This window comes from Pinus tabuliformis, chromosome 7 (genome assembly GCF_031772625.1).
Source record: "Pinus tabuliformis cultivar Carrire ecotype Pingquan chromosome 7, CPIR1, whole genome shotgun sequence".
NCBI classification, from domain to species: Eukaryota; Viridiplantae; Streptophyta; class Pinopsida; order Pinales; family Pinaceae; genus Pinus; species Pinus tabuliformis.
In genome coordinates, this window is record NC_142293.1 from 1,384,248,320 (window position 1) to 1,384,273,141 (window position 24,822).

Consider the following 24,822-nt stretch of genomic DNA (forward strand, 5'->3'; position numbering starts at 1 on the left):
TTATACATTTAACTTTTGATTGAAAATTTTTTATTATTAAAATTTGATATAAGAAAAATTTGAAAATATACATTTTAAAAGCACTTAATTTAAAAAAAAAAAATATTAAAACAAATAATTATTATATTTAAGGAAAAATCATTATATATTTTTCTCATACTCATATTCCCATTTTTATTTTTTATTTTTAAATATTATAAACCCTCCTCTCTTTCTCATACTAATATTCCAATTTATTTATTTCTCTTCTTTAAAATATTATAAAACCCTCCTATCTTATATAGGCCAGAAATAATGAGAAACAAAAGACTAATAATATTACAGGTTAACAAAATATATAAAAAATAAATCTAATAATATGAGTAATACTTTCTGGATTTTAATATAGAAAATGAAATATTAAATATTAAAAGTAACCTTCAAATATCTCTATCTATTAAGAAATTTATATTTTAATTACAAACTAATGTATGTAAACTTTGAACTACATACTTTGAAAAGTTAACCGTGTCTTCGTTTCTGTAAAAGAGAGATATCCATTTGAACTACATACTTTGAAAAGTTAACCGTGTCTTCATTTCTGTAAAAGAGAGATATACATTATCTTAGGATTTCAAATTGCACTAAATTTAATAAATAAATATTGAATTATTCACTTGAAGAATCCAATATACAACAATATCAAATTATTAAATTCAAAAGTTAAATAATGGTAAAAAGACTTGTTATTAAAATTATTAAATTCAAAACTTAAATAATGGTAAAAAGAGTTGTTATTAAAATTAACATATTGTTTTAAAGAAGAATTTAAACTTCATGACCCATCCAAATTTACCCAAAAAAACAGACTAACCTTTCTGGAGTAGACTATGAAAAATGGCTTGAAGTCCACATTAGTGATAGTAGTTTTGCAGTGGACTGCAGGTTGGTAATCAATATGGTATGTAGAATTAAAAAAAAGGAAAAAGGCATTTTTGCAATTTTCTAAATATAAAATTACTCTTTATGCAAATTTTTTAATACAGAAATTTATTTTTCTTCCCATTTTTCCAATGCAGAATTCCGTGCTTACCATCCTTGAATTGAAACCTAATTGAAGTGTATTACACCTAATTGAATTGGACCTTTTTGAATTCCATCGATCAATTCAACAGAATTTGATAACTATGATTAATTATAATTTTTTGAGCATACTTTATAGCCTTTTTGCATATATTTTTTCCAGACCTACGTTGGGTTAGGTTAGGGTCACTTTGTGTTGGAAATTAGTTTTATTTTTCATTTCGACGTTTCTGGTATCAATACCTCTTTTGAAGATCAAACGCTGATAATTTTAAACCTTGTTAAGTACTTGCTGAACGTACAAGGTTCCAGGTATGTTGAAGTTATCGGCAGAATACCTGTCACATCAATGTTTTGGGAATCATCGCAATCTCACTAAAGTTTTATGCAGGTTCCACGAGAACTTTTCGCTGAATGTCTGCAAGGTGATTTTTAACTGCATCTGGAAGATGAAAAGTTTGTATATCATGCCATGGTTTGTTTCATATGTTATTTGTACCGTAAAAACCAGCGAAGCCACTTAACTTGATGGTACTAGCGCTGATCATTTACGGTATATAATTAATGTATGATTGTGTGGATGATTTTTATGGTTGATTGGTTTTATGGTGCGGTAAATGTGGTGAGGACAACTGTCCTCTCCACAGGCTTAGCTTCTCCGGCCTTTCACTATGCCAAAGAAACCCTAACCTTTGTCATTATGTTGCTGTTCCAGTGCTCTGCTCTGTCAAGGTGAGGTCTCTGCCACTAGATTCTGCTTAGTTTGCTACTGTTACTAATTCTTTTTGGCGACTGTGACCTTGGTCCGCGGCTTCCTTCCTTGGTTTGCAAGGGCTCGGCTCCTCTCGTAAGTGAGCTCTCCTTAAACCTTGGTCTCTGTTTTCAATTCCTTTTTATGGTTCTATTTCTTGGATTCTTATGGCCTTGTTTGGTGGCCACTGCAGGTGAATGACTGGGCTCACCGGCTGCTGGTCTCTTGCCCTGACACCTACGCTCTTGTATCGGGTAGGGTCGTGCCTCTTTTTTTCCTGTTTGTTAGGAAGTGTTTGTTGTTTGTAGTCTTTACTTGGTCTATTGTCGAGGGTTGTGGCTTCAACCTCACTGTTTCATGGTTCCGTGTATTTATGCCTCCAAACTATTAACTTATGAAATTGTAATTATGTCGGCTTTGTGGTTAACTTATGAACTCGTAGTTATATTCGGCACTGTTATGGATGACCTCTGTTTCATTGTTCGGTCCTGTAGCTTGTCTGTGACTTTACATTTGTATCTTGGACTGTAATTTTTTTTGATATCTATATATACACAAAGATTTTGAAAAGAAAATAGTAAATGTGAATGATACAAGTTTGTTGGTACCTGTAGATGCTTGTTTCTTTCTTTGTTGGTAATTGTACTCGACTCTTCTGCAAACCCTCTCTGTTGATTTATGGAACTCGACCATGTTTTCTTCTTGCCTCTATGATAATTTCTCGCTCTCTGTCACTGTTATGAAATGGGTAGATGAACTTAATTAATTAAGTTTGGAGGAAAAAAAAAGAAATAACTTTAGGCTGCAATATATGGACTCAGATTTTCTTGCTTCTCAAAATGATTGCGTGCTTCTTTTTATTCAATACTATGATGGATGATTACAGTGGCTTTTTCCTTCCTTCTTAAAGATCACTGTACAATTATTTAAACTGTCAGTAGTTACATTTTAGTTATTCATTGATAATTGTTCATCTTTTTCTGTATTCTAAAGTTAATTTGAAACAATAAATTAAAAATAAAAAGAACAGTAAATAAAAATAAACAGTGCGTTGGGACAGCCTTAAACTTAGTGCAAAGTCCTAAACGCTGTTAACTAGAAATTTAAATGGAACTTAAAAAAGCTAACCGAAACTCCTTCCGGTCTGCAAAGACAAATTCTCAAGCCATGACCTCCCTTAATTGGATGCTCTTGCATCACAACTTGTGGCTGATGAACAATGATATCATGGCACAAAAATTTATAACCAAAGATTCTACGAACCTGTTAAGGTTTGCAGGAGACCATTTATGGGCATTTTCAGGTTTATGGGAAATGGATTTTACAGTGGGAAGAGGACAGAGATGTATTTTAATTGTATGGATTTATTTATTTATTTTTAATTATTTGGTTTTTGTTTAAAGGTTTTTTTCCATGGTAATTGTTTTGGTTAATTTTTATTGAAATTGAGGATGAATTTCTTGGAATCTTAAGTTTTAATGATGTATAGATTTGAGAATTCCAGAGGTTTTTTGAGTGTTGAATTCAAAAATTTGTTTTAAACAACCTAAATTTATAATTCAACCAAAAATTGTAATTCCACTAAAAATAAAAAACATCTAATAATCCCTAATAATCCCTAATTTGCATTAGTTCTAAAACATATTCTTTGCATTAGTGCTAAAACATATTCTATAGTAATGCTGAAATATTCTTTGCACTTTTTTTGAAATATTCATCCCAACAATGTTTACCATAATACTCCAAGGTTCTTTATAGTGCCATTAGTTTCTTATTAGCAACACAAATATTCCCTGTGACATTAAAAGTTCTCAATAGTGTTGCAAATATTCTTCATAGCATCAGAAATATTTTCAGCAACATTGTAATTGTTATGATCAACTTTACAAGGTGTATGACACACCCACCCCAAAATTATCCCACTTATTATACACCTTGCTAGGATAAATGGGAGAATGCTTCATAATGTGAGCTAATTGTTGCAGCTCAAAAGGCCCGTGGGCTTGTAGAATAAGTTGAAATTATTTGTGCTCACTAGTTTTATCATTACATCTACAACAATCTACAAGGTGGTAACATTCTTAAGTTCCACATTTCCATCATCTACCATGTCCGTAATAAAATGGTATTGGATATTATATGCTTTGACTTTCATGAAAGATTGGTTTCGTAGCTAGGCAAATGAAACTATTACTATCACATATAATAATTCCCATAGATTTCTAATTTATCCCTACTTTTGAACATAGTTTCATAAGCCAAATGGCCTTCTTATAGGCATGAATAGTTACCATATACTATGCCTCTATAGTAGACGAACTAGCTATATATTGTCACTTTCTCATCCAACTCATTACTCCATCAAACAACTAAAACACATAACCACTCATATATCTCCTTCTTTCTACATCCCATGCCTAATGAAAGTCCACATAATTATGGATATCCACTAAGTGTAGGTCCTTTGAAACATCAATATGATGTAAAATGGAATATCTAGTGGTATCTCATTAATATTGAAACACCCTCTTTACTACATCTCATTGTTCACATTTGGGATTAGCCATAAACCTACTCAAGGCTTCCGTTGATTGGGTAATGTATGGTCTAGCATACACCATAAAATACATTAGACTACTAACTACATGAGCATAAGGGATAGAGGCCACATATTCCATCTCTCTAGATGTTGTAGGAAACTACTGAACTAAATTCTTATTTCCCATAGAAATCACAACACTCAATGGTTTGCAATCTGCCATTTGGTGATGTTGTCACACAATTTTACATACTTACTCTAGCTCAACCAAAGTTTTATTTTTTGTCTCTATTAATCTCCATTTGTAGGATATATTTTAAAACCCTCAAGTTCTTCATTTGAAATTGTGCTATGTTATGACACTTCAAATTACAAATCAAATCCTTACTATTACAAAATAATAACATATCCTCTGTAGATAAGAAAAACCTTATAAATGTTAACTTAGCAACTACAGTTAATATCTCACCAAAACCTATTTCCTCATATAGGAATATCCTTTTGTAACCGAAATTTCCCTATGCTTTTCAACACCATCATATATATTGAGCTTCTTTTTTAATACCCATTTAAATCCAATGGGCTTCTATCCATCAAGGAATGGAACCTAATCTCATGTATCATTCTTTCATAGTTCATCCATTTCCTCAACCATGACTAGCCTCTAGGAGTCATTATCTTCCATCCCCATAGCCTCTTTCACAATTCGTGTCTTATTAGTGTTAGTAGATAGAGAAAATATATATTCGAAATCCAAATGACAATAAGTATACCTATATTGTTGTTTGGTTTTTTAAGTGGACCTACATGATGTTTGAGGTAGAGTTTCTTCTTCTTTTCTTGAACTCTCTGAACCATCCTCCTCATCAAGTCCTTCATGAATTATTGTTCATTTTTGTTTCAAAATTCATATTTTTGGTGTATTTGAACCACTAACTTCTTCTCATCCTCTTCTAGATATACCCCCATAGGAGAATATTTAACTTCTCTAAAAGGAACATTTTTAATGCACAATTTTTTAATAGCCATGAGATCCCAAAGTTTGTAACCCTTTATAACAATACCATAATCAATGAAGATACATTTACTAAGTTTTTATCCAACTCATAACACCTATCCTTAAACATGGGATCATATTCCTAACAACCAAAAACGTGAAGATGTTAAATTGGGCTTCTTACTTGTCGAAACATCCAAATGGGTCTTATCTAAAAGAGATAATGTGGGAGACATGTTAGTCAAATAACATGTAATAGAAACAACTTCATCCTAGAAAGTATTCTCTAGGCCACATCCGCTCATCATACTCTTAGCTCTCTCCATCAATGTTATATTCATTCATCCTGCAACTCCATTCTATTAAGGAGTTTATGGAGTTGTACTATGTATTTCAATGACATTCTCCTTATAAAACTTATCAAAATATATAAAACGAAACTCATTGCCATTGTCGGTCCTCAATACCTTAATATTTCTACCAATTTGATTTTCCAAGAGAGCTTTAAGGTTCATTCCTAGTAAAATCCTTAGATTTAGTTCTATGAAAATAACCCATGTCCTCAAAGAACAATTATCGGTGAATGACACATAATAAAAAGCCTTAGAAATTGAATGAACTTTAATGGGACTAAATATATCATAATGTATTATGTCCAAAAACCCAAAAGATTTATGAGAGATAGAATAAGACTAAATATAATTATAATTCCCATATATACAATGCTCACAAAAATAAATTTAAGAGAATAGTCATTCAATCCACCAACAACATTTTTTCTTTTCAAATCTCATAGACCCATTTCACCTATATAGAGCAATATCTAGTGGCATAGAATATTTTTTCTTCATAGTTAACTTAATTCTAAATTAAGAGCCTTTTCAAGAGGTTTTGACTATGAAAGAGCATATCTTATATAGCTTCCCATAATAATAATAATAAGAAGAAAAAGAAAATCGCACTCAATACTACATGCATCAAGATGGAAAAAGGTGCCACATAAAAAACCTTTAGCAGGTACCATCGATCCTTAGACCATATTTCACCCTTAGTTAGATAAAGATATACATGCCTGCATCATTAAAGTGTGCTTATTGATAGTTGATTTCATGCTAAACCAAGAATGTGAAAAACGTTGTTGAATTATTTTCGGATCCATCGCATAAGTTTTTTTTTTTTTTTTCTGCAATTTTTCGAGCTCATCATCAAAATATCCCATCATTCTTACATTCATCATAACAATGAGCCAAATATTTTGGTTTTAATAATTGAAGAAAAATGAAAAACTATGTGATGGATCCAAAAACAATTCAACATAATTCAGATGTCAAAAGTCTCAAATCTCAAATACAAAAAACTTTATTGATCCCAAGATCAAGGCTCTACGATGGAAAACTATGGTACAAGGAGATCCATTACAAATATATACAAACCCCTCATCATACTTCTCATACATAAAATTCAATGTTGACGAGAATTCAAACGGAGGGAAGCTCTAGAGTCTATCAACAATGCACTTTGGCTTACACAAATCTCAAAGCCATAGAAAAGGCATCTCCATCATCTTCCTGAGAATATTTTCTAGGCTCATCATCAAAATCCTTATTTTATTTCTTCTTCCTATCTTTATTGTAATTCTTTAAATACTTAAAATTATTGTAGCAATAAGACTTTTCTTTAAAATTTTGTGTATACTTATGTCTCCCACATGATTTGGAACTTCTCTTTTGTCCATTCTTTCTTTTATCCTTTGATCTCCCATGAATGTACAATGATTAGTAGTGGATTTAAAATATTTTCGCCCACCTTCTCTAGTAATAAAAGAACCACAACCGCATGAAGAACCGATGCCTTTATATTTCTTTCAATGGCCATCACCAAGTTATCCCATGAATTATGTAAACAATAGAAAAGAGTCAAAAAACAATTTTCTTCATCAATTTCCACTCCAATTGACATCAAATAGGTCACAATAGTATTAAATGCATTCAAGAGCTCATATATATAATCACCATCACTCATTCTCAAGGAAAATAAAGCTTTCCATGAAATTTTTTTATTAAATATGGATCTATCTTTATATAGATCTCCCAAACTCTTCTAGAGAATTGTTGTAGTTTTCTCTTTAGAAATATTCGATAAAACTGAATCACCTAATTATATCTTGATAAGAATCCTTATATTTCTCTCCAATTCCACCCACTCATTATCTTTCATTACAATAGATTATTTTCATGATATTACATCCCATAGATCTCTATCAATAAGAAGATCCTACATCTCAAGCTTCCATAGCTCAAAAGTTTATTCTGTTAAACTTCTCCATTTATATTCTAGATTTCCTCGATATTTCCTTGTATAAATATTTCCATATACACATGCTTCCACTCAATAAATAATATATAAGATTCTTATCCCTAAAAAATTGGATTTAATGTGATTAGGGTCTTATATGAAATAAAAGGAAGTTGAGATGTGAAATAAACTTCCCACTCTAATTAATAAGAGAAGAATGTATTGAAAAACGAAATTAAAACAATTGCATACATATGAAATGAAAATAAAACCATTAACAACAACATATTCCAAGGAAAACTCTTATGGGTGAAAAACCCCAGATTCTAACTATTTGTTACAATATAGAGTTTTTGTGCTCTCTACAAGAGTATTTAATAGTAGCTTAATTATGAAAAAAATTGGCAACATAATAGTAATATAAAAAAAATACCCTCTGACACTTCCTCCTCTCTATCACTTCTTATATAAGCATAGTAAAAACATAAACCGTTTATCGTTTCCCATTTCTACATATTGGAAATTACTTGCAGGTTATTCTCTATCACTTCTCATTGCAATTATTCCTTGTAGTTGTGCTAAATTATTCATTGTTGTACTTATAAAAATTCTACAATTTTTTTTAAATATTACTTACAAATGTGACAAAATATTTCTCGTAGAAGGGTTAAAATATTCTCTACAAAAGTGCTAAATTATTCTTTGTAGAATTGTTAAAATATTCTCTGCGAACCTCGTGTTCCCAAAGGCGAACCTCATGTTGGATGTTATCGTTTAAAGTACCTATGAACACATCAATCTTATGCTCGTCTGGAATATGTTTTACCCTTATATTCAATTTTTAGAAGTCCTCAATGTGCTCCATCATTGAACCCTTTTGTTTGAGATTTATCAATTGGCTAAAAAATGTGTTGCTTTCTGTATCCTCATAATGTGCTATCATTTCTTTTGTAAACATTGCCCAAGTGACAATTTGTTTATGAGAGAAAAGCCATCGACACCATACAAATTGATTTGATTCCAAATATAAAGTTGTAATGTGTACCTTTTGTGTGTTTTTCACATTATGGAGATCGAAATATTGCTCCAACTGTAGTATCCATGTTATGGGATCCTTGCCATCAAACTTCCTCATATCAATATTTGGAACATGGTGGGCCTTCAAACCAATGTTAGAGTCTATGAAATCATGATTAACATTTCTTTTTTTCTCATCATGAGTTTCCTTTACTAACCTTACGCCATTAGCAAGCATTTCTTGTAGCAACTTTGTCAAATCTATCTTCAAATCTTCCATGTTGCCCTTAATATTTGCTTCTATACCATCCATCTTAGCTTCCATGCCATCCATCTTAGCTTCCACAAAATTCATCTTAACTTGCACATCATTCATCTTAGCTTCCATGTCATTCATCTTACCTTCCATGCCTTTCTTTAATCCATCCATCTTAGCTTTTGTTACTTTTTGTGAGAGTGAAAATTGTTGCACTTGGTCTCATAATTTTGATATATCATGTTGCATTTCTTCCTCTTCTTCATGACTCATGGTAGAGATTTTAGGTTTCTTACTAGATGTTTCCATTTTCATTATTCAGGGCATTAGTTAATGATAATTATGTCTCACTATGCCTTTTTAATAGCTTCAAACTAATTTTTCAAACCAAACTTATGTAATTTCTTAAAAACAATTACACACCTTTTTTTCTTTGTAGGAGATCGATATTGAATCTATTTTATCTATAAAATTTTAGATCTCCAAGGTCTAAAATTACGACCCGTGGTAGCCCTCTGCATCCTCTTTCCACCACCACCAATCTGATTGAAATTGAATTCTCCAAGAAAGTGTTATGCCCAGTCTCCCAAGATGACCTGATTATATATGTTTTCAGTAGAGTGAATTTGTACGAAGTGCCACATGTCATTGTTTCAACCTTCGGACCTGAAAACAATACAAAGAAAACTACATTTCGTCCTCTTTCTGTAACTTTTTACGAAACTTCAATCAGATGCTCAGAGAGAAAGTTATGACGATTTTCCTAAGGTCACATGTTTGCAATGCAATTCAGGAGCCTGCACAAACCCTAACTTCCTTGGAGCATATCTATGAAAATATCACGAGAAAATATATGAACTTCGGATATAAGGTTAATCAAGATTTCAACTCAAATGGGTTTTAATTTCAACATCTAAAACGTTCTAGAAAAAAAGTTATAGCAAAAATTCCACAATGACCTCTTTGGAGTAGCAAAACCCTAGAATCCAAAGCTCTCATACCAAATGTTATGCAACCAACTCATAAAATACAAAAAAAAAAATAGATCAATGACTTCAAAATAAACCTCTTCGAGCGGGAAACCTCCTTTACATTACACAAATGAACAATTCTTGGATGACACAAATGAAAAAACCTCCTTTCTATATATAGGAGTCTAAGGTGTCACAATATAATCAAAGCTGACATAACAATAATAATATAAGGGAACAATAATAACAATAGTGGGCTTCTATGGAGCACACTAATAACAATATGGGGACAATAGGGGCACAACAATAATAATAAGGGATACAATGACAATAGTAATGGGGGAATCACTAGTATTATAGGGACCTAACAAAATAATTACATTGCAATGATATTTTTTAGTATATATGAACTAATTCAATGCTATTTCTTTTGAATGAGTTATTTGAATTGTTGGGAAGCCTAACTTTTTATTCATGTCGAAAGACGGTTACAGATAAAAATATTTAATTGTAAATCATAATTATAATTATAATTGTTTCAATTCCAAATCATGTAGAGGATGAAGCTACACAAGAAGAAATACATCTGGCTGCCTTTGAAACTACTTTTGTTGCCTCCACTACTGAAGCAGGTAAAGAAAAATCTAATGCTCTTTTTATTAATGAAACATTTGTAATAATAATAATAAAAAATATCAATTTAACATTTCTTTCTTGTTACAATTGATGATCCACCACACTTGTAGTAGCCTCAACAAAATCATGAGTACATGACCAAGTCATCAATGGGAGATACAAAGGCCATAATAACCAAAGGGGAAGAAAAAATTGATGAATTCGTTTCTAAGTTATTTTCAAAAGGAAAGAAAAATTAAAAAAAAAAATGATTGCACTAGTTATATCATTATAAACATCTTGTACCATATTATGAAAACATATTTTTTATGATTAAATGTAGTGAGATGAAGTATTTTATGTCTATTATTAGTGAATGAATGAATGAATGTTATATGTTAATGAATGATTGTTATATGTTTCTTTATGTACTAAACCATGTATGTTTATTTATGAATTTTTTGTTCTGTTAGTGTATATGCATGAATCCTAATGAGTTGATTTCAACTATTTTCTAGTATATAGATTGGAAACTAGGAATGGAGAGTGATCTAGGGGTGTGGGAGGAGCCATAAGAGAATCCACCATCACATGTTTGGCCCTATTAAATAGATAATAATTTATGATTTGAATATTCTTGGATAAAACATCCCTCATTCAAATAAATGAGCAACTAAGTTAATGTCGACTTTATTGTTGCTCTGGCAAATAGAGGAATGTTTGCTCCAAGATTAGACTACTCCAATAAATTATTATTGAAACCAAGAGGAGATCACTTAGGTATTCATGGACCTCAGCCATTCTAATTTTTATTTATTCATAAAAATGTTTCTTAATTTATTTTATTATTTTATTTATTCTATATCTATACTTAACACATTTTTTGTGCATTGTAGGCATTCTTATTTTAGAAATTTTCCATCCACAAATGTAATATGGCTAGAAATGAAGTCGATGAATTTATCCTCTTTAGTAGCCATTCCCTATCAAGTGTGCACCCTACCTTTTTTATTTCATAAAACATATCGAAATCCTATCTTACATAGCTAGCATGGTCGTAGAAATGAATAAAGAAATTGTATGTTACAACAGTGGGCTCATACCCATCCCTTTGCATCTTATGCAAAAATAAATTGATGACCTCAAATTTCATAGCATTTACTAGTATACCTATCATAGTTGTGTAGGAGTTCCCATCATGCATAAATCCTTCTTGTCATTTAGTACATTTGAATAAGTTTAATGCTAATCCTTCTAATAATTCAATACATTATGATCTAAGTATACTTGTATTACCCTAAAAAGACTTCAACCTTTGATGAAAAATCATTTCAAACCAAATTAGTTAATGTTTTGTCTCTCCATGCCATCCAAGGGTGTCATTTCTTGATAGAGTGGTGATGTTAAAGTGTTGACATCACATTGTTGATGCAAGAATTAGTGTGGTGGAATAATTCAATTATCGTTGCTTTTCATATAATCCTATTTTGTTTTTTCTATAGATTTGTCTACAAGCCTCGAAATTTGAAATTTCTTGTCCATCTCATGTTTGTAGTTTTGCAAGTCCATTACTTTGAAGCTTTCCCAAGACATACTTTCCTAGGAATGAGGACTAAAATTTTACCAATGCTTTTTGTGCTTGGTGTCAAAAATAAAAATACACTCCATGCTTTAGCTTTTTGTCATGTGCATGCTTCATTCTATCACTCTTCACTTGCTTCTATTAATCTACATATAATCTGAATTTATCCTTTTCTAACAAGTTGAGCAAACTTTAGTTAAGAGAATAAGTATCACCTCATCTTGACACTTGTGTTATATGTAATAATTCAGCTAAATATTTTATCAAGGTCATGGTATCTTCGCCATACAACTATTTAAAGGATGAGTGGACCATGCAGTGTTTGTGGAGTTTGGTTTTCCTAGAGAATTATGGGAAGGCATTACACCCAATTTTTTTAATCTAATCTACAAAAATTATTCAATGTATTGGAGATTATATTTACTATTGCTTCCGGCAACACATTTTCATGTTTTTAATGTGATGAATTATTAAAAAACATTGTGTTACTTGATTGATGATATTTTTTAGAAAAATGAATTCCATTGTCACTTACTAGCTTTATAAGGGCCATCCAACCCTGAGGTGTACCTTATGAAAATGAAACCACACAACTGTGCTTGTGTTATTTTTCATTCTAGTGATTACATTTGGCCACTTTTTGATGGTATCAATGCTTTTGAAACAACGTTGTTTTCATGAAGCTGACTGAGATTTAATTTTATTGTGGCCTGGCTTATTTTGCAGTAGTGGAAAATGTTAAATCAATATGCAACTCATGCATATATAGCTCAATTCATTTATTATCAACAAAAAGTGGATTGTAATCCCTTTTAGATTGTTTCCTATGAAAACACAACTACCTCTTATGAATGTAAACCACATAATTCGGATATTCCTTTCACTCTTGCAATAGATCCAATTTTGAATATTTCTTTATGAGCCATGATTTTAGAGCTTGGTTTGAGAGTCCACCATAAATAGCAAATCTTCACCACCAACTCCACAACAAAGTTGTTTGTTACACCAAAAATCCACAATAATATAGCATACACACCAAAACATATTCTTTGGAACTCACACTTGTGTCACAAAGTGTATAAGCGAATATAGGATAATCTCCAACTTTTTCTCCACATCAAGAATTGCAAGTAGTATTAGGGTTATCATATGCTACAAAACCCTAGACTTCTTTCACAAGAACCACATAAATAATTTCTCCCTTTTCTCCTCTACAGTTTCTTCAAAACCGTAGATTCCCCCATATTTTTAGGGGAAAACCTAACTCTAAACCCTCCTTGGATCAACATAATAAGCTTAGTAATCAATATATGAAAGCAAAGTATGATAAAGAAACATATAGGAAAGAAATAATTTTAATTTAGCTTTCTCATCTCTAATACATTGATATGTTGTTCACTTAGATGAGTGTAAATACTTTCTCCTCATTTTATATATATGAAAGGTAAGGGAGGTTAACAATAACAAAGTGAATAATGTTGATAATACACAACTAATCATGAGAAATATCTACATATGAAACACTCTAAGCTACACATGGAAAAATCCATGGTATGCATGCACATTAACCAAGGCTACTAGCGTGAGTGCTCCAAAATAAGTATCCAACGTTCCTCATCGAAAGGCCTTCAATGGTCCAATGCTCCTTCTTAGGTCATGTTTACCTCTAGATTTACCACACCTACATGGAAACGCCAAAACCTAAGCATTCTCAAGTCAAGCAGTAAAATCCATGAAAGAAACTAAGTGTTTGTATGTTGCATATGGCTCAATGCCCTCCTCTGCGATGTCAAACATCCTTCCTTCAAATGGGTTGTTCTTCCAAGCAAGCAACCACACCCTTCATGTATGTGTCGCATGAAGAATTCCACCAAGAAAACTTGATATCCAAGGTATAATAATCCATGAGTAAGTTATATCCATTTTGTATACATGTTGTGGCACAATCAAGGGTAGTCAACATACCATCCACGCAACATCACATGAAACACCCTTAAGCATAGTGTAAACACTTTCAAAGTAACCTCAAAAGCTAGCAAAACTCATGTCGATGATTTTCTTAAATCATATATCCAAAGATGATGTTTTTTTCCTTGAAAATAGGTTAGGAAAAGAGATCTCTCATTTGTTCCCATGGATATCTTTATCCTTATCTAGAAGTTATCCTCTCGGTATAATCTACAAATACTCAATTTATCCCATTTTTGGACCTATTTTTTGTTTGTATGCCCATGTCCTCTTCCACTCCTTTGAGTGATTTAAGGAGCTGCAAAAACTCCATTTCTCCTTTTATTGGACATTTGATTTTCTTTTGTATTACATTTTTTTCTTCAGTAGATTTGAATGCTTCAAAGGGAAGAATGTCAAATCTTAGGAAATAGTTATTTCTCACTAACCTCTTCGAAATCCAACAAACTTTTTTGATATAATTTCATATAATCAACATTCACAACTGAAAGGATGTTTATGTTGGACGAAAAATTGACCTACTTTGGTGTATTTCTTTGTGAAAGTTTCTCAAATGGAACATACCTTATATGGGTTTGATATTCTTCCTTATCCTTGCATCATATCCTTGGTTAAATGTAACCAAATGTATCCAACATGGAACTTATGCTTTTTCATATAATTTCCGTTCATTTGTTTATATTTTGTGCATCTCTAATTGTTTTTAGATTTTTTTAAGAACTTGTCTTCTGTAATTTTCTATGAAGTTTTCAAACTTTGATTCCTACTTGTGGGTTGTGATTCCTTGTCTTGAATGCTTTTTATATACCATGTCAAATGGTGATTGTGGAAGAAAATCATAAAAACTTCAGATGGTCTCATGTGAGTAAATGAGTGAACTTCCACATTGTGTGCACATTGAATATGGCTTTCATCCCATGCCTTGGATTGTTTATGATTATACCCTCTCATTAAATAAACTAGTTTTGTATTGGAAATTGTTTTGTATCTACTAACATATCTTCTCAATGAAATTTCTAGCTAACTCTTGGTCTTGATGTTATTCTTACAAGGACTGAGAATAAACATCTTGTTGAATCTATCCACCACTACTAGAAAATAGCATTTATTACTGCTTGTCCTTGGAAAGCATCCCAATAAATCTATAGTAATTTTCTCATATGTCCTAGAAGGTGGGGATATTGGTGTATACAATATCAATAAGGAGTAACTTGGATTTATTATATTTGAAAGTGTGCATGCACTAACATACCTTGAAAAATCTTAATGTATGCTTTGAGAATGGACATATATTTTCAAATGTGGCAATGCCTTTTCAACTATGAGATACCCTTAATAATTGGATTTGGTTGCCTTATTTTAAAAATGTAAAGAACCCTAAAGCATAGAGAAATACATCTTGAACAAATAAATATGATGGTTTAGTTTCTTTGTGATTTCTATGGATACTAGCTTGTTGATCTATCTCTGAAAATTCAAGATCTCCTCATACAACTCTTTGCGCTACTCTTCATATCAAATGGAAAAGATCACCTCATACAACTCATTGTACTACTCTTCATGATCAAATGGCCCAATCTTAATGGTGGATCCCAGTGTTATAATTTGATGAGTTAGTGGCATACATGTCTCCCACTTTGTTTCTCACTATTTTCTCATATTTTATGATAAAAATGGAATTTATAGAGAAATCCCATCGATTTATACAGTTGAACTCACTGCAATTTGTTTTTTTGTTTGCAAATATTGTGATGTTTGGTGACCATAATGCATAGTTTTTTGTTTTCCATTAAGTAGTTGTTATGTTTCTTAACAACTTATACCAATGCAAACAATTGTTTCAAAATTTAATTGGGAAATTTTTTCAAAGGATAGAAAGTTAGTCTATCTCCTACAATGAGAATGGATTTCATGGATTAGTATGTTGCATTCAACTTTGTTTGAAATGGTGTTATCACAACCAATCACTCTAGAATCCAAACAAGGTAGGTTCATACTAGTTTTAGGAATTTTTGGTTAAAACGATCATTCAAACCAGTTTTGACCAATTTCCCTTTCAGTTAAAATATGTTCAAAATAGAGTGGTTGAAAAAAAACTAGTCAAAATATGTTGGTTTGAATAATTACAACCCAGTGTTAGGCAATAGATCACGTAATTGGGGTTGAATTAATGTCTCACATATCTTGGGTGGAAGTACTCTTTGAATGTAGCGCACTTCTTTAAATGCTACTATTTACTTATCTAATTTCATTCTTTACTTATTTAAACAAGTAGCCTCCATGGTGCTTCCTCATTATTTAAAGAAGATAAGATAATTTTATTAATGTTTAATTATTGACCATAAAGTAGTTCAATGGGGCTCAAATTTACTTCCAAAGTAAACACATAGAGGGAGTGAAAAAATACCTATTGATATGCTATCATCAATAGGGAAAAGTAAAATAAACTTCATGTTTGCATTTACAAAACTTTTGGTTGGATTCTTTGATACAAGAGATATTTTGCATATTTATTGATGGTTTCCCTTGCTAAACACATGTATAATCCCAAGATTCACTAAGCACAAAGATTCCATCCCAGAAAAATATTACATGAGAATCAATATATTGAGGAAGAATTTCATTGATTAGCCTCATACTTGTAGTTGGTTTGTTGCATAAACTAAATGGTAACACAATTTAGTGGTACAATCATTATTGGGTTTGGGTGTGGTATTTGTTATGTTTTCCTCTTTCACTCATATTTGGTGATAAAACAATCTTAAATCTAGTTTTTTTAATAATCTATCATGTTGAAGATGATAAAATAGATAATATATCCTCATAAATATCATGGTATGGAAATAATTGAAGAAACCCTAGTTGTCTCATTGATGGCTTCTAAATTTAGAAGGCCTGATCCTTTTCCTCCTCCCCCTAATCCTAATATCGATGCTTTCGATGCACTGGTTTTTGTGGTATGAGATTCCAATGCTCCAAGTAGGATCGATTTATGAAGAAATTAAATATCCCAAAAATTACAATTCATGTCAATTAATCCTACGTAATGGATATTAAGATAATTGAAAGAGGATTTATCAAATAGTTTATGGGCTTATGGCCCTTCCTGCACACTTCAAATCTCTAGGTGTATAAAAATTGGAGATCTTCGCAATAATATTTTCCTCCTATGTTAAAAGTGTCTCAAGATCCCTATGGGGAACCCTTAGGGACTAATGGAGATGAAGTTTCTATTTTTAATTTTGTTAATAGGAAACACTACTGGTCTTCTCACGACTATTATTTCTAAATGTCATTGGTCTTACGACGCATGATTGTAAGTCATCCAACACCCATTCCAATGGCATAATCGTCGCAACTATGGCAGGTAGGTCACAATATTTTAGGTTTTTTTATTAGAGATGTCGGTCTTGCAACCCCCTTTCTGATGATAAAATCATTGCAACTATGTTAGGTTCAACGCAAAATATTTTTAAAATTTTGTGCATCCGTCAGTCTTGCGACTCCCTTTCCAACGACAAAAATGTTGCATATATGGCAGGTTAGTTGCATAATATTTTAAAAAAATTGTGAGAACATCGAAATTGTGATGCCCTTTCAGATAGTTGAAACGTCACAACTATGGCAGGTTCATTGAAAGATTTAAAAAATATATATTGATGGTGACGGTTTCACCACTGCATTCCCAACGACAAAAACGTCGTAAGTATGGCAAGTTACCATTGGTCATCTCACGCAAATTTTTATTTCACAAAGGATTTTTCTTGTCGTTGTTCATTCGATGTGAATTTGTGATGAACGAGTGTAAACATTTCGATGGCTCCTATTGCCAAAATTCCAACGGAAAGGAAAATGTTGAAAGTATGACTATACCGGAAATGACATTCCGTGAAATGTCCTTTTCTCTGTGAATCTTCGTCACAAGAAAAACAAAGAGGCGTCGAAAATTTGGTCAATATTCAATAGTGAAGTATGATGCACAAGGATTTAGAGGATCTTGACACAAAAGTTTTCAACCTAATATATTTGAAGAGAAAATCGTATAATTTATGAATTAGAGAAAGCTGGTAATTATTTAAATATTTTAAACACTCATATGTGCCAATCAACTTGTATGGTGTAAAAATAGAAAAGGAAGACAAGGTAGTCACCTTATTGTGTTTATCTATTGAATCTTAGGACCACTAAGTCATTTTTATTATTTTTAACATCACATATTATGATTTTGTTGTGGCAGCCTTATTTTCTAAGGAGGTGTGGAAGAAATCCAATGTAGAAACGCTCACACCATAACTAGGGGTTACTAGGGATATGTCCATAGAAAAAAGATAAAGTTTGAGAAATATAAGGATATCTACGTCAAAAGGAAAAATGGACAAGAAAAAATATTGGTACTATAATATAATTGGGAATCTCAAGAAAGAACGTTAGAAGACTAAAGAATCCAAGATGAGTCCACAAAGGAAGAAAATTATATTGAGGATATCCAGGTATAGTTAATGAAGCATTGTCTGTTTATAATATCTCACAATATCATGAACAATATCTCATAATATCATGAAGAATAGTTATTAGTTTCTGGTACTTTGAATCATGTGTGTCCACATAGGAGTTTATTTGTGTTTCTTACTAATTTGTTGATGATAGAGTTGTTCTTATGGGAAATAACGTTTCTAGTAATATTATTGGGATTGGGACCATCAAGATTAAAATGTTTCATGGTGTTGTAAGGGCATTGATAAAGGTATGATAAATATGTAGATCCAAAGGATAATTTAATTTCCTTGGTAGTTTTGATTTTGGATATTAAAAATTTACAATCCAATGTGGAAAACTTAAGGTGTGCAAGGGGATTGTGCGGTCATGAGGGCTACTAAGATTGGGAACCCTTACAAGCTAGAGGGAAGTACTTAAGTAAATGAAGCAACAATGGAATCTAAGGAAGAAAATGTATCTATTGTTTATGACTTCAATGACTAAGCCATATGAGTGAGAAAGGAGATAAAGCATAATTTCTTTCTATATTTAAAATATTTGAATTTGAATTTCTACAACCATTGTGTTTTCGGGAAATAGTATAGAGAGAGGTTTAAAAGAATTAGTCATACAAGTATGAGTATTCCATACTCTATTCATTCATATGTTTGGGGCTCATACTATATATTTTCTCTTGGAGGATAAATATACTTTGTGACATTTATAGATGATTATTATAGAAAGGTGTGGGTCTATATTCTCAAAAGAAAATATAATATGTTTAATTTCCTCATGCAATTTAAAATTTTAGTTTGAAAGAGAACTAGAAGGTAAATAATGTGTTCAAGGACAACTAATGGAGGTGATTTCGCATATTTAGAATTTAAAAATATTATGAGGAAGGTTGTATTAAAAAAAAAAAATTGAAACCACAATTTACACTCCTCGATAAAATAGTGTGGCTAAACCCATGAATATGACTCTTCTAAAATGACCAATAATCATGCTTAGTAATGCCAATTTCTAGAAAGAGTTAGGGGAATAAGTTGTCATTTTATCTTTCTATCTAGTAAATTGGTCGTCGTCAATCACAGTATATTAAGATTCTTAAATATTTTAGGACATGTCATTCTTGTTATTACTCAAATACAAAAGCTTTTGATTTTTATGATTATGCTCTTATTTCTAAACATCAACATTCTAAATTTGACCCCAAATCAAGGAAGTATATATTTGTTGGTTTTGGCCATGGAGTTAAGAGATATAAACTGTGGGGTTCTACTTCCCACAAATCATCATTAGTAGATATGTATATTTCATGAAGATGCTCTCATAAAATTAAGCATACTAAAGGTTGAAATGAAACAATAATAAGTACCAAAAAATTAGCAAATTTAGTTGCAAAACTCTGATTTCCATAGAAAATAAGAAGCATGAAGAATCTTTTAAAGAAGAAGATGAGGATGCATAAAATATATTAAAAATTGTGTAAATGCCACAACCAATTCTTAGGAGATCTACACACATTAGATATCCCCCTTCGAAGTATGAATATTATATTCAACACTTATTTCTTTGATTTCTAATGATGGGATCCTTTTTGTTATCAAGAAGCTAAGTTCCAAATGGAAAAGAGCAATGAGAAAAGAAATGGACGTCTTGCAAAAGAATAAAACATGGAACCTAGTAGATATCCAAAAGAGTAGTAAAGATATTGGTTGCAAATGGATCTACAAACTAAAACATTGTGTTTCTGATAAAGTTGAAAGGTAAAAAGCAAGGCCGGTAACATAAGGTTATTCTCAAGTGGAAGGTATTGGTTTCCATGAAATATTTTGACTAGTTATTAAATATATTTCTATTTGTGTGGAATTATAATATTTTCATGATTTTAGCATGTAAATCCATATCTTACTTCATGGTATTTCGTTAATTTATTTTATCTTTTCCAATATTTTCTCTTAACTAATTTGTATTGCAAATTTATATGATTATATTAGCTTACATTTATTTCATTTATTTATTTTTTCCTTCATGAAATCTATGAAAATATGTCACATTCTTGGATTTAGGGATTGGTTGACCTTATATTAAAATATGAAAATACGACACATTCTTGGATTTAGGGATTGGTTGACCTTATATTCAAAGAAAAATAGATCAATCATATCTTTTATTTTAAGAATAAAGTTTCACCACTTGCTCATTCTAATTGAATAATATTCTCCTATATTAATTTTGTATTTAAATATATGAAATAATTAATCATGAAGATACTTAATGGAAGTAATAAAATGGCCAATAAAAATATAAAATAGTCCTTTGGTATTTCTAAGCTCACCAATCAAATTTCTAAGTTCATTTAAACATTTATTAATTTCTATATATAAATGTTATCCATACTTCAAATTAAGATTTAGATAGATTTTTCAATAAATAACAATGGAATAAAAATATATTTAATTATATTTAAATTAATATTTACATATATTAATATATTCAAATAGAAATTCAATATATAAATATATTTAATTTAATTTTAAATTGTATATATTCAATACACTTGTATTTTTCATTTAAACCTACTAAATTTAATTTATTTAAAATTAATATTTAATATATTGAAATTTAAATTTAAATATATATTTTTATTAATTTAAAATGGGATGCATATTCAATTTACATTAATAATGCATCCAAAATATAAAGATTAATATATATTAAAATTATATTTAATAAAAATTATTTATATACTTTAATTTTTATATTAATATTGTTTTAGGTCCTTTAATTTCATTGCTCGCTTTCTTTATTTATTTCATATTTTTCCTCTACTTCCTCTCAACCTTTGTTTTGATGAGACTCAAAATGTTTACAACTAAAAATGTCAACTGTAGATTTTCAGACATCACAGACTTAAAGCCTATAATTCATCAACTGTAGATTTTCAATCATCACAGACTTAAGCCTATAATTCTTATGGCAGACTGCTCGTTTTCTCTATTTATTTCACATTTTTCCTCTACCTCCTCTCAACCTTTGCCTTGAAACGTGGACAACTAAAAATGTCAATTTTAAATTTTCACATCAGGGACTTAAGCCTATTCTTATGGGATTATATTTATTTTATGGAAATTAAGTTATTGGTTTTTAAATAGTTCTTGTGGTTGTTTTTATTGGAGATTACAATTATATTCATAAAGTAATACTATATTTTGATTTCCTTAAAAAATATCAATGTCATTTTTTCAATAAATGTGTCAATTATCCTGTAACAAAGAAAAATAATTTCATTATATTTGAAGATCTCCTTAAATTTCCTTCATATGTTTCTTATCTAGATTATGAGTAAATGCTTCAATTGAATTCTTTCCATATAATTTATATATTTCAACAAATGTGTCAATTGCCCTGTAACAAAGAAAAATAGTTTCATTATATTTGAAGATCTTATTAAATTCCCTCATATGTTTTTTATATAGATTATAGGTAAATACTCTAATTGAATATTTCCATATAATTTATATATATAATATAAATAAACTGTCCAATTAATTTTTTTCATATAATTTATATATATAATACAGTTAAATTGTAATATTGGTGAACTAATACGCTCTATGTATACTCATAATACATCTAGAGTTTTAGTCTGTAAATAAGATTCATGGATCCGCACAATTTAACACAATAAAAACTATAATATATGAGCTATATATGAAATTTAAAGCTATGTATTATTTTCATACAAAAGTAATAACTTATTTATTTCAACTCCTCAATATTTAAAATCTAAAATGAAATTAAACCTGAAATTAAAAAAATTTAATGCTTGATCGCTGCTATGTGATTCAAAAATATTTCCATCTAAATAAAAATACCTAATTGCTTAATTTTTTATTGATATATATAACAAACTCGGAATGATTCGCTATAACAACATGTTTTTCTTTTGACTTTGCCAACAGAATCTGGTTACTGATGAGTGATATATAAGTATTACTCTGTAAGGTTATATGTTGCAGTTTATGTACGAGGATAAACTGATTACAGTAAATCTGGTTACAAGAACTTAAATTTAAAATTTTATTTTTAAATAAATTAATAATTTAATATTATAATTTTTAATTAAATTTAAAATAAAATATTTAGAAAAATATGAGTAAGACTAAAACAAGTTTTTAACCCGAAGTGTGAAGCAATTATTAAAACTCTGACACATGTAAACAATAATTTTGGTTGCATCAAATTCGAATGATCATTTTGGCAGGATGGTGATTTTACAATAGTACAAGAGATATTATTAAATTTTTAAAAATGTGGATTTCAAATTGTGCATGCCCTTCAAGAATGTGTATATATCTGTATTCACATAACTTTATATATTTATATTCACATCACCCAACTTTGCATGGAATTTTATCCACTAATTGCTTTATAACACTTCAAAGCATGTACACAAAACCGATATCTCTCTCCATTCTTTTGTTGTCAACTTACGACACATTTTGTACTTGCTCTCCGGAACTGTCATATTATGTACTTACTCGGTTCCATGTGGGAAACGCCCGGCTCTAGGTGTTCACTTTTATTCCGATATTCGTTAAATTATGTTATTTTACATAGTTTATAGAAATATTTTATTATTTATTAAATATACTTCTACTTATTGTTATTTATTGAGCAAAACTATATATATTGAAATTAATAAAGGTTTAGATGAACTTAGAAATTTGATTGGGGAGCTTAGAAATACCCAAGAGCCATTCTATATTTTTATGAGCTATTTTATTGTTTCCATTAAGCATGTTTATGATTGATTATTTCATATATCTAAATATAAAATTAAGATGTGATTAATTTATTTTTCTTTGAATATAAATTCCACCCATCTCTAGATGCAAGAACGAGTATATTTACATAAATTTCATCAAGGAAAAAATAAATAAATGTAATTCAATATAACCATTTCTTAAATACAAGAATGCTTCCATATAAAAAAATCAATAAATAAATGAAATAAATGTAAATCAATATAATCATAAATAAATGAAATAAATGTAAATCAATATAATCATATGTAATTGCAATACAAAAAGTCAGTAAATAAATGAAATAAATGTGAATCAATATAATTATATGAAATTTACAATACAAATTAGTTACTAGTAAAATAACAAAATACCACTAACTGAGAAATGGATTTACATGCTAAAATCATGACAATAGTATAATTTCACACAAATAGAAATATATTAGAAATATGTTTAAAAACTAGTAAAAAGATTTCATAGAAACCGATACTTTCCACTTGAGAATAACCTTTTGTTACTAGTCTTGATTTGTACCTTTCAACTTTATCACTAACTCAATTTTTTAATTTGTAGATCCATTTGCAATCAATAGCTTTGCTACTCTTTTGGAGATATACAATGTTTCATGTTTTATTCTTTTGCACTACATCCATTTATTTTCTCATTACTATTTTCTATGTCACTTTTAATAACATCTTTAGCTTCTCGATAACAATAAGGATCTCATCATTAGAAATCAAAGGAATAGGTGTTCAATATAATATTGATACTTTTTAAGAGCATATCTAATGTGTGTAGATCTTCTAAGCTATTTGGACAGAGAGTGATATGCCAGAAGAAATTTGAACATTATTTATCAGTTATTTGCTACCCAATTCTCATGCCACAGAATCAGAATCTAATAACACTTGTTTGAAAATAACATTGGTTAAGGAAAAATGCTTAATAGTAAAACAATGTGCATGGAATCAATGCAGATAATTGCAGCCTTCACAGTATTATTATTATTGGTACAGAAGATAAATGTTATATATGGAATCTATTCAAAGGGGCTTCATTCAATGAATCTCTATCATATCACATGCGTTCGTGGTAAGCTAAAAAATAACCCTAATTTAACTACATATTGGAAAATACCTCTAAAAATCACATTATTTTACCCCTTGCCAATATGAACCTAATACACCTTCCCAATTTAAAAAACCCCTAATTTCAATAGATATTGTAGATATCCATTTTTTTCGTTAACATTTTTTTATACCCTTTATATTTTTCATTAACTTTCAGCTACAATTTTTATACGCTAATACAAAAACCTTTTACCCCTATATATCCCCAATATATTATACTATTTTTTCCTCAATATATATCCCCAATATAAATGCATATAATTAATATTTATCCTTTATTAAAACCCTCATGGATCAGATAATTATGTTCTACACAAAAATAAATGAAATCACTTAAAAGATAAGTAGA